The following is a 15,853-nucleotide window of genomic DNA, read 5'->3' as shown; positions in this document are numbered from 1 at the left end:
CGCTTAATCGTAACGAGGGCAATCTTAACCCGATTTACGCGCGATCTTTACGGCGATTACTATAGCTTTTAAAAAGACGAACCCTCTTGGTGTGTTTCCATTGTGAACAAGGCCCCCGTTCTGGGCGCCGAAACGTCAATACAATTTTTTCGTTTTACTGGTCGGCGTCTCTTTGTTTTGAAATGTATCCCCCCGGCCAGACGGGATTCCGTCACACTCTCGACTTCAAAAACGCTTCATTTAGCCATAGATTTATTTTGAGTCGACGTTTCGGACAGAGCAGGTTCTGTCCGAAACGTCGACTCAAAATAAATCTATTGCTAAATGAAGTGTTTTCAACTTTGAATTTTTACCTCTAGCAACCAAATACGTTTATCTTTCTATATATATATATATATATATATATATATATATATATATATATATATATATATATATATATATATATATATATATATATATATATATATATATAAGTAGGTTAGGAACGGCTTCTTACAGCTTCAAGCGCAGGAAATGAATTTCGCCGGAAACAATCGAGTATAATAAAACTAGACATAAAGTCGCGACAGTGAAATGAGAGAGAAAGAGATTGAGAGCAAGAAGTATCAACAAAAATCTCTCGCTGGTGAATCGCTTCGAGCACCGAAATCCAGTCCCGCGAATTGAATAGAAGCCGCCATCCTTGCCGCGACGCAACGAGGAATATCAGCAGAGCGCGAGGTCGTTCCAAACGCAAGAACTTTCCTAGCCTCAGGCCAAAAAGGCGTCGTGTGTTCAAGGCTGGCGCAGCATTTGCTTCTTCTCTTTTATTTATTATTCCGCCAAGCGCAAAAGCAAGCTGTCATCCTCATTCGTGGAGTCCTTTCACACAGATGGACGCCGAAGCGGCGCAGGATATGGGAGGATGCGCTGCGCTTACTTGATGCACCGTCTATGTACCTACATGACCGCGCGTATCACGCTCGGTCTCCTACGCCTCGTCAGCTGTGCAGTGTAGTCAGCCACCACCCACCGAGCTCGTTTCAGTGCCCACGTTGCTTGCTTTCTTCCTGTTGTGACCGGTTTTCAGCCACGCGTTACCGGACGCCGGCAGAGAAAAGGAGGAGGCGGTTGCCTCAAAAAGCAGCGCGGCGGTTTTCACCGCTGTCGTCGGCAGTTAACTCGACTCGCCGTGACAGCGCCGGCCAATGACAGGCGAAGCCTTAAGGTGAAAGCATCGATCGTGGCGCCGAGAGGAGAAGACAAAAGGGCCCATTCAGTGTTCCCGTTCCCTTCGCTTCCCGATCCACCCCGATGGCACTGATTGGATTGGTGCCTGCTGGAGGCAAACATCCTCCTTGCAGGCGCGACGCGCATACCTTGTTTTTCTCTCCCAAGCCCGCTCGATCCGAACAACTTGGTTCCTTGAAACGGCGTCATCGCCGCGTCTCGGGCTATGGTTCACCGCTGACCACGAAGAACTCTACCTCTCCGGTGACGTAAGGGGGGTCAACACCAAAGTCGCTATTGCGTTTGCCGACAGCTCGCCCTCAAGTGTATATAATGCTTGCTCAGTACAGATGGAATCCTGGCGGCTCATCCTCTGGCCACACAGAGTCATTGCTCGCGCAAACTCGGGTTGTCCGTGGTTGCTCACACTACTTTTGTTGTCGTACAATGGCGTTCCCAAGGGCTGAGTGAAAGAAGGTACAAGAAAACGCTTAAGCGTGACATTTTAAAGCGCGTATGCAGGTTGATTTTATTGTCATCAGTAGAGACTGATGTACAAAGCAATGCTAGTTTCGCTCCGCAAATCGCTCGTTGGCGAAGTGCATTGTAAGGCGCGAAAATATAGCAAATTAGGTCAAACGCTTGAGCCAAAATTTCAATTTGCAACTGCATGGCGTACGTTTTGCAAAGCAATATTAATCCAAATCTCGTTCACTTTAAGCTTTAATAACCAGGAAAATTCTCCAAAACGTGAACTATTGAAATATGTTCCGCAATCTGTCTAAGCACTCTACAAATTAGGCTACCCTTTATTGTTGATATAATATTTGAAGGCTAAATTGTTGCGCTCGCATCGGGAAGAGATACTGCATTGGTAAGACCCGGAGCTTATCCTGGCTTATCTGTTCGAAGGTTGAAATAATTTTACACTTGAAAAAAAAAAAATGCCGCTTATACACGCATTTATCAGAGTAAAAAAATTTGAGGGTTTGTTTCTACTGCACAATGAATCTGTCCCTAAAGTCCGCCTTAAAGGCGCATGTCTGACAGCTGGCACCTTTCGCTAAATTTTCAAAGCGAGAAGGAAAATGATTTCTGAAAGAAGGATATACGCTTTAACAGCGGCAGTCAAGAAATAAGTTGTGACAGCTAACGAGCAGCATCAATATGAAAACCATCCCTGGAATTCGTACATCACCATTGAAAGGATAAATGAGCTAAGTGGCCGTGCTTTTCTCGTTGATCATGTTTTTGAAAAAAAACGCGAATTTGTGAAAAAACCTAAAACAAGAAACCTGAATTTCACTGTGCACACATATTGGTACGCCGGGCCTTAATCAGCGTCAGAGTCACTTTATGTATTTTGAAATTATGAGAGGAAAAGGTTGGACTCGCTGAAGCTGTGACGAGAAAGGCTAGCCTCCCTCTTCACTCGAGGCCTTTTTGCGGTGACGACTGCCTGAAATCGCTCCGCGATGTATCTTCAGCCTGCAGTACCTATCACAAGGCGAACTTGAGTGCTAAACTGGATGTGAAAAAAAATAACCCCCGAGTTCGATCTGAATGTGTTTCAATCTGACATCGCGGCTAACACGCGGCCTCTCAAACATTATTTTTTTATTTTCCAGATTTTCCTTCCTTACAGAATTACTAGGCGACAGCTACGCATGAATTTCAAAAAAACCTTTAGATTGGCTTTCTATAAATAATTTATTTTAAGCATCGGTCGTAAATTTACTCTATTATTGTGCGATTAGCATTCTTGTTAGTCATAATCTAATTACTGGCGACTAGATTCGTATGTCAATCCTAAAAAAACAACTTGGTGCTTCCCTCACTATAGGGAACGGCTAGATGCAACCGTGAACAGAAAAGAAAAAAGGAACAAGGAAGGCAAGCATCTAGCCTCCTTCCCCTCGCTCTTAGTACACACTGTATAGACTTTTCGCTTTGCGCTCTAAAATAATAGCCTTGGCGTGGACGGGCAGTTAGTTTTCAGACCCAAGTCGAAGCACGAAAGTCGATATCGAAGAACGTGAGAACTAAAACGTGCGGTATCTGTTGCAGGGAAGACCTAAATTATTTCGCGCAATACACACTAACGCCATGCGCTTTCCAGAGTGCTGAAAATCTCGATAACGTTTGTTTTATTATCGCTGTCCTTGTCTCGATTAACCGAGCAAATATGTTTGGTGCCTGTAAAGCGTGCACTTCCCCTTTAAAGCTCACTAAGCAGAGAAGCCAGCTTTTTAAATTTCGAGTCAAGTGACAATGCAGACAACGGTAGGTTCCGTTAAGAACAGCGTCTACCAAGTGTCGCTTTGAAGGCGCCAACGCCCTTTGCACATGGGAAACAAGCATGTGGTTCAGTTCCCGGTTTCGCACTGACGAAGATTGCAACCGAGAGCTGCGTTGTCAGACCACCTAGAGCGGAGCTGAAAACCACCTGGCCACAGTATAGTGGCCTTGCCTGGTCGCGGCACGGCCGGCATCAACCTCTAAGTCCGTCGTACCAATGTGTGGGAACAAAGTACCCCATTCAGGTGACTCGCCGCACGCCGGCCACGCGTTGGTCATGTGCAGAAATGGTATGGGGCATTGCGGGTTCAGTAAGGACTGCATGTCCAGCAAGTGTCGATCACGAGCACATGCGGACCATGCGCAGTCGGCGCAACATCGATGGCATCCTTCCCACCCTCAAGCTCTAATCCTCTCTAGGGCGTGTCCACAGGCGTTGGTATCTTTGACAGTGACAAGCACCAATCCAAGGGAGACCCGAGGGGGCCACCCCTACTCCCCACCCTGTTGTCCCCCGCCAATTGGAAGAAATTCCCTTGGGCCCCTCCCAAAAAAAGAAACCCTGGCTACATGCCTGGTGCGTGAACATGTGCCAACTTTACGCCACATCCCTGGCATGCTTCACCTCCCTCTCGACTCAGACTCTGAGGAAGGTGAGCTTTTAAAACGCTGACGACTGGCCCGTGGGAGATGACGTAGACGAATAGTCGATAGAGACTCCCTTACTTGGTCAGTGCGTCTGTAGAGTGTGCACACAAACCCTGCTTTCTTCTACTCCCTTCACCAAACTCCTCCGCTCAACGACAGTCCTTTCCTCATGGAAACGGACAACGAATTGAGCCTAGGATTCGCCCAGCAGCGCCCGAATACAACCCCAGACACTTCTTTATAAGGAAGGCAAGAGAAGGGAGAATAGTTCACATTCCTTCATAACACACACACACACACACACACACACACACACACACACACACACACACACACACACACACACACACACACACACACACACACACACACACACACACACACACACACACACACACACACACACACACACACACACACACACACACACACACACACACACACACACACACACACACACACACACACACACACACACACACACACACACACACACACACACACACACACACACACACACACACACACACACACACACACACACACACACACACACACACACACACACACACACACACACACACACACACACACACACACACACACACACACACACACACACACACACACACACACACACACACACACACACACACACACACACACACACACACACACACACACACACACACACACACACACACACACACACACACACACACACACACACACACACACACACACACACACACACACACACACACACACACACACACACACACACACACACACACACACACACACACACACACACACACACACACACACACACACACACACACACACACACACACACACACACACACACACACACACACACACACACACACACACACACACACACACACACACACACACACACACACACACACACACACACACACACACACACACACACACACACACACACACACACACACACACACACACACACACACACACACACACACACACACACACACACACACACACACACACACACACACACACACACACACACACACACACACACACACACACACACACACACACACACACACACACACACACACACACACACACACACACACACACACACACACACACACACACACACACACACACACACACACACACACACACACACACACACACACACACACACACACACACACACACACACACACACACACACACACACACACACACACACACACACACACACACACACACACACACACACACACACACACACACACACACACACACACACACACACACACACACACACACACACACACACACACACACACACACACACACACACACACACACACACACACACACACACACACACACACACACACACACACACACACACACACACACACACACACACACACACACACACACACACACACACACACACACACACACACACACACACACACACACACACACACACACACACACACACACACACACACACACACACACACACACACACACACACACACACACACACACACACACACACACACACACACACACACACACACACACACACACACACACACACACACACACACACACACACACACACACACACACACACAGAGATCTTGGCGCAATGACTGCTGTCGGGCGACCAGCTGGCAGCCACGTTCTCTCATGACGTGCTACAGGGTGACTAAATTCGAGTAGGTGAACACCTCTTGTGCCATTTCTGTGCAGCTGCGTATTCCGCCGTTTCTGCGCATATGAAAAGAGCATCTACCAACCATGGAGTGTTGCAGGAGCTACACGGACATGCTTTTCCAGCTGCTGGGGCTGGTAGGTGCCTGCACGGGCTACGGCCCCCCTTTAAGGCCTCAGCCCGCCGGGCGACTAGTGGACGATGGTGTGTCCACTCAGTGTGTGTCCACTTGAGAGCTAACGCCGTAAAAAAAAGATTTACAAGAACTCTTAAGCTTCGGCTTAAGTGTAGACGCGATAGCGCCTTCCCCTCCTTTTTTATTTTTATTCCTATTCTTTCCAATTTCTCACCTATTACTAATCCAGAATTACATTACCCACCACGGCCATTGATTACAATCAATGAAGCAATAACAAAGAAACAATAACATCGCCTTTTCATTCCGCGCAATTTCTGACGCCTAAATAGAATATTTATACTTTTTTATTTCTTTTTACTTACTATAACATCAGTACACACCCCAAACTCATGTTACTAAGTCATACACACCATAACGCGTTCTCTAACACACTCAAACTAACGACCCTTCGTGGCCTACGCTTATCACACTGTTCTCCTGGCTGCCTTACTCGATGCATGTGTGCGTCTACCGGAATTTTGATCTGCCGCCAAAGTGAAAGCAGCGTGCTGGTGTGACTTTGTATGACGGGTTTGCGGGATGCCACCTGGTTAAGTCGGACTTCAAGCCTGTCAGGGTCGGTGCACTTCCATGCAATAAAGCAAAAAAAGCCGTTGTGGCCTAGGCGTTTGGTACACAAAGGGCGTAGTGTCGAACCGCAGCGGCAGCTATTTTAAGGCGAAAGCCTTTAACGTCTCAACCTCGCGGCCACGACTCTGTCCTTCCTATGCCACGCTCTCCAGCAACTCGATAAGAAAAAAAGATTTGTGCACGATGGCATTCGAACCACCATCCTTCCCTTTCGCAGCCGAGCGTGCTAACGACTACGCTACTTCCTGCTAACGCATTTGTAGTTCACCTTGCATAGGACGACGGAGAGTGTTTGCAGAAAGGCGTCGAATCAATGGATGCCTCCTAAATGTCCTCCAGTGTCTCCAGTATCTAAGATTCACAAACAATTGTGTACTTAATCAACATCTTAACCACACATCAGTGACAAGCAGCAACACCGCGCTAAAGGCTTTCGCCTCACCGCACTTTAGGTCAACAAAGTTCCCCTCTGAATTTTTTCTTTAATGATTTACTTTTACGTTCTGATTTTGCTATATTGCGGCATTTTTTCCGAGTGACCCAGAACGACTGCCGATATCGGACTTTCAGCAGAATGAGCTCCTTACGCTATCGCGTAAAGATAGCAGCGGTCTCATGATATGAACTACGGAGGGAAAGCAGGCGAGATCACTGTCATACATGCCAGTGAAACCACGCCCAGCCATTTTTACACAAAACGCTGCTATCAACCGCAGTAGCGACGAGAACGGCGACAGAAACAGCGATAACAACTGCATGAGCCACAGGGATTATTATCACAGGTACGCATGTAGAAGGTAAAAAAGAAATGCTAAAAAAACAATACCTGTGACGAGGCGTCTTCAGCGCTTTCTTGCTGCGCTAAAGCCCCAACTCGATGGGCACATCCTACGCGTACGCGCAGAGCGCCTGTGCGCCCAGCGCCGCGTCGCGACGGGCGTCGCAAGTGGTGTGCAGCTCCATAGCCTGTCGCTGACTCGCGCTCGTGCGCGCACTAGCACGTTGTTGCTAGACCTCATAGATTGAAACTGGCCAAAACAGTTAGACTGCCACTTGAAATCTTTAGATTTTGAAAGTAGGAAGGCAAGTTATGTAATATATAAACGGAACTGCAGTTTTAATAGTAGCTTGTCATTCAACCTGGCACGTATTTCAGTGCTTATCGCGGAGAGATTTCTACCGCTTCTGAATGTGGTGAACGTTCTCTGCGTGATTGAAACATGAGGAAGCTTAAGAACGTTACAATCATGAAGTGCTCGTCATTAGCAATGTGCCTGCTTACCTTCACATGGTGTTCCCGGCATTATTTCCGCCGCCACCTCCTTCCAGGACGCTGCCGTAACGAGCTTAATTTTGTGGTGTTTGTGGCTGGCAAGCCACAGCGAGCGGCGCCTCTCAACAGCAGCGATTAATTTTTCATTGCTTATTAGGTACGACATGTTTGCGTAGGGGGCTGTCGCAGCTCGTTGACAAAAAAGTCAGTCGGCGCGCCACGGAGGCTCATTCCGGATATAGCGGGAACTGTGCCCTCTCATTGGCCACAAACCAGCGAGCCACTTCCGGCGCGTGCGCCAGCGCGTCGCCAGGGCCGAAAATATCTGACATGAACAGATATCTAGCAACGCGCGCGCCTGCGCGCGCGTCTCGCTTTGCGCATGCGCAGACAGGATCCAGCGTACGCCCGTGCGCGTAGGCGCTCAGCCGGTACGCGTAGGATGCGTCCATCGAGTTCGGGCCTAAGAGTTTGAACGGTCCACGCAGAAGCTTCATAGGGTAGCAGGTTACTGTGACTGTGTGTAAATTAAAAAGAAGATCGCTGTATGTGCACCTTTGTACCCACAGAGGACAAAACAGTAGTCTAGAATCCCTGAGCTGCACGCTCCGGGCGTGTTCCTGGCAGCACTGTCTGCATCTAGCAATAGCACCCTTTAGAAACTGGCTGGATGCGAACGTCTGCCACTACATTCATGGGGTTTAAACGTATTTTCTTGCTATGTGATCACCGTTGCTTTGGCAGCTGCTGTTACAGTTTAGAGCACGAAGCTCGGGCGTTCTTTAAAAGTGTTTTACGCTCTGTGCAGAGTAAGTTTGATAGATTAATTTAGTTATTCATGTGATTTATGGTAAAGGCAGGCGTTGGTCTGGGTCAGTAATGCAGAATACTTTCTGATCAGTAAAGGGACCCACTGCAGTAAATCAGCTGATATTACGTTCTGCTTCTGAGCGTGAGTTTGGAGGCTTGAGAGTTGTCGTGGCAGCAGCATTTCGACCCACGCGAGAAGGTCTAGATCTTTCCACAGCCGTCAATTACGGCGCTTCTTATAACCCGCGCACATTTTTGTTCCCTTGGGAAGGTTCACAAACGCTCTCATTTGACGAAGGAGTGCAGCTGAAGAGAGCAGTAGTTTATTTTTTAAATACTTATAATTAGGTTAGTTGGATCCTGGTAGTACCAACCAGTCAGGAGTAATTTAACTATTAGTTTTAAAACTTATACAAGGTGAAAGCCACTGAGAGAGGCCATAAAGACTCGTCTCTAGTGAAGAAAAACAATATGAAATATCTGAAAGTGAGGAAATTGCCACTGTAGATGAAAGATGTGGAGAGAAACGCAGGGACGAACGGTACATACAACAGTTTGATTTAAACACAGAGCAGTCGAACGAATAGCGCAGTAGAAGGGCATGTGCAGATTGACATGACTCCGAATAAAGATGTGAGCTGGCTTTGTGTCATGCGCTTGTACATCTGAGCTAGTTTTGGTCGTGCACCAAGTAAGGCCGCAGGGAGCACCCCGTAGCCGCTTTTCACCTCGCCTCCCCCGGTGTGCCATCCTAGATAGCATTAAACGGGGTATGAGGCGTTTAAGGCCTCTAGCCTCTCTGTACGTGTTTCAGCAAAAATAGTAAAAAAAGGGCTTCTCGCAGTCTTAATTTGAACGTGGAACATAAATATATTGCCGCCAGGTGTCCCCGCTCGGCGCCTTGAGGACAAAGAAGTGAGACGCGCGTGCTCTTGCATGGCTGGTTGAGGGGTAGGCGCCGAGGTAGAGTCGAATGGCCTGAGCACAGGAGGCAGTCGACCAGGCGGCGAGGTTGTCTCCAAGAGCCCATGCTCAGGCGGCAGTCCAAGATTTCGGCTGCTGACCCGGTGCACTGGCGTGTCGACAGGGAGAGGTCTGGGGTCCTCGGTGTTAGTAGGGTTGTGCGACATATTCCAGAGCGATTTACTCAGCGCACTCCACCACAAAATGTCACAAATGGGTTGCAGAATCAAAAGGCTAGGCACAGGCCGCAATCAGTGAAGCAGTGTCTCAGCTGCAAGAGCGCGCGCGTCTCACTTCTTTGTCCTCAAGGCGCCGCCCGGGGACACCTAGCAGCTATATTGGTAAAAAGGCTCTAGACTCTTCAAACCCCGTCTGTTCCAATGTGAATTAAAAATATAGTGAGAATGTCGTGGTGTGATGGAACGGGTTTATTTAGAGAACGCTATATTTACCTTGAGATTGACATCGTCGTTTTCTTCGATTTAAAGTGGTTTGCGGGGCAGTGGCTTTATCAAAAAGCCAATCAAGCAGGACACATTAGAGAGACAAAGGACGGCTGTATCTGAATGACTGCCCTCGCGGGCGGCATAGTCGGAAGCTGCGTCGTTTTTATATAGGCCCTGCCTGCGGCAATGAAATACGCGCTTCCGACAGTTGCTCATTCTGGTCCTAACACAATTGCAGACATTAAACTTGGAAGGCAATTTTTTGAAGGTCATTACATTCTCTTACTTGGGTTTTAGAAGTGAGTACATCATCCACGTCTGCGTGAAAGAAAAAATAAGTGAAATGAACTGTGGGAGAGGAGGGAATGGCGTGGCGCTGGTAGTGTGGAAGAAGGTAACGTTCTGTACGTGCGTACAGCGGTGCGTCCGCATCCGCCTCCATCTCGCTTAGGAGTGCGTGACTTTTAGCAAATTCACGAGATCCCGCCCATTCCAAGCCGAACGCCCAAACTCACGAAAGAATGCAAGCGCCTGTATTAGTCACAGTTTACTACACCGCACTTCAGGTTTCACCTCTTGTGCGACACGTGACCTTTCATGCATGGCAACAGCTCCGCACACACGGCGCAGATTCCACTGCTGCATTCAATAGTTCATGAATGTAATTCTCAATAAAATGACCGAAAATGTAAACAAGTCATTTAACGAGAAAATGAATGAAAAAAACATAGCAATAAAGGAAGTCACAGCCTATGCTCTGTAAACACCCAGCAGCAGCTGTCGTCAAATACACGTGCGTAAGGTGTACAAGTGCAACCGCATTTAATGCCATTATGAACTTTCTCATTCATCCAGACATAAGCAGTTGTTATCATATCTCCAACTGATGTATGCATACTGCTCTGATAACGTTGCAATAGGGCTGACCTTGAAAAATATGCCTAGTTTCACCGCGTCAACGTAGAAATAAGAGTGGTCTTGCCATCAAAGACGCTGCTGTTCGCGCCACATCACTTTCCTGCACTTTGCGTCTTTGTCATGAGAAATATCTACCTGCAAGCTATCGCGTCTAGAAAGGCGAATTTGTGCTAGCATCTCGGTGTATTTCAACATGGCGTGTTAGGCTAGTTTCTTCATAACTTGCAATCCACGTGTTGTGCGGAACATAGCACGAACTCAACACTTCAAAGTGGAAGCTTTTGCGAGTTGGTTCAACATTATCGCAACAGCGCAATGACGTGGACGTGAAAAAGGAACACTGACAACGCCCTGCCTGTGTCCTCTTTTCACGTCTACCTCTTTGCGCTTTTCCGATAATCAAAACTACAGCCAACCACTGCCTTTGAGCAATACGACTTGTCAGCTCTATGTGAACAACGTGATAAATTTGCGCCTTTGTTCACTTCTAGCGTCGAATAATGATCCTTACTTCTGTGTGATATCTATATTCGACATCTAATTAAAATTAAATTAAGTGTGATTAACAGCCCTGTAAGTGTCCGCTGCCCTCAGCGTTCCTTCGAGAAACGAATGTTTGAAATTGACTGTTTGCTTGATATGTGCACCAACAAGAAATTTCTTTGTCTCCTGTGTTTACCGATGAAAAATCGCCAATCCGGTTCAGAAATAGTCACGGGTAATCATCCCTGGCTAACCAATGTTTTACAATGAATCTTTAAGTACTTAACCAAAGCTTGATTTCGTGTTTATATTCGTCAACATTTGACGAAGAAGAGAAATGAAATGAAGTAGAAAAGTATAGAAGGACATGGCACACTCTCCCTGGAGAGTGGACCTAAGTAACGGTTTTACACACGCAGTAGCTTTAAATACAGGGGAAGAATGTCCAGGCGCACTGAAGTCCTCAGTAGCTGAAAGGTGGAAGTAAAAAGAGCAAGGTTACGCGCTAACGCAGTTCAAACTTTGCGCACGCTTACAACGTCATTACAGTCACCACCCTCGCAGTTAAAGCAGCAGAAGATGGGCTTGATCACTGACTATTCTGCTCTTAACGTTGACCAGAGTGATATACTATATGATCTATCGACGTCGGTACTGCTTAAATCACGTGATGATTTTGCTGTGCCCACGAGGAAGCTCCTTGAGGGAACAGAGCACGTAACACCTGCTCCGGTGGGTGACGCGTGCACCGTGTGGAGGCCCAAAACTGCTTGCGCTGCAGCGGCAGTGAGAATGGAATTTTGGAAAATATAAAAATTTACTTTGACACATTAGAAATCTCCGAAGAACTGTGTAGCCCTAACTGTTATAATTGAACAGATAAATTTTAGAAATTACTTCATCAGCATGCTTGTCAACACGTCTTAGCTGTGTTCTGATGCACAATTACGCTTACAGTAAGTACCGTACTGAAGAAAGCTCTCCTTTAAAAAAGTCTATTTCTAAAATTACTGTCAGCCTTAAGTGAAACACCCTCTGTACCAAAAAATTGGCTTAAAAGAAGCTATTTTTAACGTTGTTTAGTAAACCATGATACCGAGACCAATAGACCAGTATAGGCACCGACGCCTCTTAACCATCGCCCCCCCCCTCCCCCCATTCTTCTTTCTTTTCTCTGTTAGATGTCACGTATAACGGAGTTTGAAGGCAGCAAAAACTGAAGCGTTTTTTTTTTTGCTTTTCATGGCAGCTTACCGCGGACTTCAGTAGCAAGTTTGCACGCTTAACATCACAGGTGGCAGCGCCAAACGATAAAGCGTGAAAAGTTATAATAAAAAAGGACGTTTACAAAACACTGCATCTGACGCGTTTTTTTTTCTTTGCAACGAGTGTACCAGCCACATCAGCCTCTTTAGAAACATCATCGCAGCCTTTTCTTCCGATTACAGTTAAGGGATGCAAATGGAGGCCCACTCGGCAGCCTGATCGCGGAAGGGGAGCGATCAGGTGGCTTTCCAGAAGAGACGCGGGCCGAAGACTCATGTTTCGCTTCCGCTGGCACCGAGAGCCGTGAGCCTTCCACGCAGGGCGTGCACTCGTGGCTGAGGCAAGTGCTGAGTGCCCGGCGCCCGTCCTGTGCCCAGCGGGCGGGAGGAACAGCCTTCGCGGGAACCTTCTTGTCGCAAGCGATGCGTGGCCTGAACTTTCTATTACAGGAAACGAAGGCCCTTTTCTCCAACACGCACGTGCGCACGCGAGCGCTCCGGCGCGTAATTCACTTGCACTGCGTTCCAGTGCGACAATGCACGGAGCGCCACATTTCTCGCCTTCCGTCGCTGTTGCATCAGCAGTAACGGCGAGGGTTTATATCGTTGCTGGCAGCTCCGTACAAGGGTAGGCGTTCGTTCTATTGGCGATGCGCGAAAGGTCGCCTTTGGGCTGCGAGAGATGAACGACCGCCTTCAGGCCAAGGTCGGCAAACGGGAGGATCGGAGGGAGTGCGCGCCTCATGCTTTTGCTCTCGCTTACCGATAAAGGGACAAAGACGGCATGAAAGAGTCCCGCTGTGATGGACAGGGTTGCCAAAGGACATCGTGATGAAAGCAACGAGGTGATTTTGTTGACCTGACCTTTCATAGGGGCGTTGATTGACGAACCATTACAGGGAGGCAGCAAAAGAACAGGGACAACAGCCCCGTTCTTCCGGTGCACAAAGAGGAATGGAAAAGGAGGGAGGCGAAAAAGGCGCTCTTTGGCGCAGCCATTTCGCAAGAGTAACCCCGTGTCCGTCTAGGAATGTGCACGGGGCGAGCATTACATAGCGGCGCAAAACGCGTCCCCCTGCACACGCCGGGTGAATGGACGGAAGTTTTAGCGGCTGCGCGTGGGTCTGGTCGCCGCCAGAGGGACTACAAACAACAGACAGACTTCTTTTTACTCTCGGCGTTTCCACTTCGAAACTGATAAGCATATCCTAATGATATGGAAATGGCAGTTTTTTTAATTGGTTTCTCGCAAGGGGCAGGAGAAGAGGGGAGGGGCGGGAGGGGTTGCTGAACACCATTTACCACATTTTTTATAAAACCCTCGAAGCTTCCTTCGTTCCTAAGCATCCAAATGCTCTCCGACAACTTCGCGATACGTGAAGCATGCGCATTTAGAATCATGATCACTAGTTCTCCGCGATTGTTTGCTGGTCCGCCTAAATGGGTCTGCCCTGCCACTTGTGTGCAGATGTATCAAAAACTTCAGCGAGCAATTCATCAGACATTTGAAATCAAGTTCAGTCGAAGCAGCCTCCGAAAAGACAGCAGTTGAGATGAGAGATTTGGCAATCTGTATTGTTCGCTGACGTCGGCCCAGCTGGCATACGCAAGAGGAAAAAAACCTGCAGGCTGCGCAATCAACGTGAAGCGGCGTGAAGAGGAGACTGCGCCTTCTCCTTTTGTCCAATGAAAGAAGGCCTGAATACGTTATGTTTTCCACCGTGCCATTCCCGTGCTGATCGCTTGCGTGCTCTTTTCTAAACCGACTGCGACTCTGGGGCTGCTAGAAGGACACAATTCCGAGAGAATGGCCACGGTGTGTTTTCGTGGTTATTTCCTCTCCTGCGCGGTTTACGGGACAAGTTGGAGTAAATTTTTGAGCTCGTGTGGGGCATTGCGGCATTGCAAAGTGCGGCATTGTGTGCACTGTAGTGTATTCATGCCTTTCACTATTATTTCAGAGACGCCTTCGCAGGACAGTCAACTGCGAGAAGCGCAAGAAAAAAACTCGGGGCCTACTTAACTACATTGTTAACGAGGAAAATGCGGTAGCATTTGTAAGTTGGCCAAGCCCTAAAAATTCTAAAGGACCCCACAAAATTTGGAAGTAGGCTCACCCTAGAAAATTATTTAAGGTGCATTAGCCAGAATTAGCGGGTGGATAAATGTGAATTTGTAGAGATTAGTACCTGGAATAAGATGGATTAGTGGAAATTTGTAGGTGAAATAAGGAAGATTAGTTAGCTGCATTAGTGTAATCACATTCGATAATCCAATGAAGGGCACTCGGAAATTCCAGAGTTTAGATGGTCCAGTCCCTTTCGACCAATCACGGAATTTTTTTACGGAGAAATTAGATTGTTTTTGCAGGACGACAACCTAAATGCTATCGCATTAAAAAGCAATTACTTATTAAATTCTTCCTTCGCGAAGGCTGCTGAGTGCTGGTCCGGGGTCAACTTTGGAGAAGTAAGCAGCAGCGTGGTGACAAAAAGTGCTAAGTGACACTCGCAACCACACGGTACAGAGAAGGACAAACCTTATGATGCGCTTCAGATTTCAAAAGATAAGACCATATACTGTTATACTGAATATGTGCTTCGGCGCGGCAAACAGGGACGAGGCAACTGAAGAAAATACATCACAGAGCGTCACTTCGTGTGCTTTTATTGAAACCCCAGTCGACAGGTATATGGTTTTGCGCGCTGATCAGAAACGACCAAACAATATGCATTAAAACAAAAATGAAATAAAAAAACTGAAAGCAAGGCACGCGTGACCAAACGATTGAAGCGACCTTTGCAAGAAGTAAATCTAATCAACTGAAAGGAAACGGAGCCCTTTTTAAGTAACACCACAGATGGTACCCTCGCGCATGCGTTATTCTGTGAGCAAAAAACAACACAAATATTGTTTCGCCCTGTGTGCAATACGTGTGATCTACAAGATTTTGTTCACTTGTGGTCAGTTTCACGTTGCACGAACTAGCAGGTGCGCGAATGGCCACCTAAAAGAGCGCGCATACTTTCTTGG

This window comes from Amblyomma americanum, chromosome 1 (genome assembly GCF_052857255.1).
Source record: "Amblyomma americanum isolate KBUSLIRL-KWMA chromosome 1, ASM5285725v1, whole genome shotgun sequence".
Lineage (NCBI taxonomy): Eukaryota > Metazoa > Arthropoda > Arachnida > Ixodida > Ixodidae > Amblyomma > Amblyomma americanum.
This window is presented reverse-complemented; position numbering follows the sequence as displayed.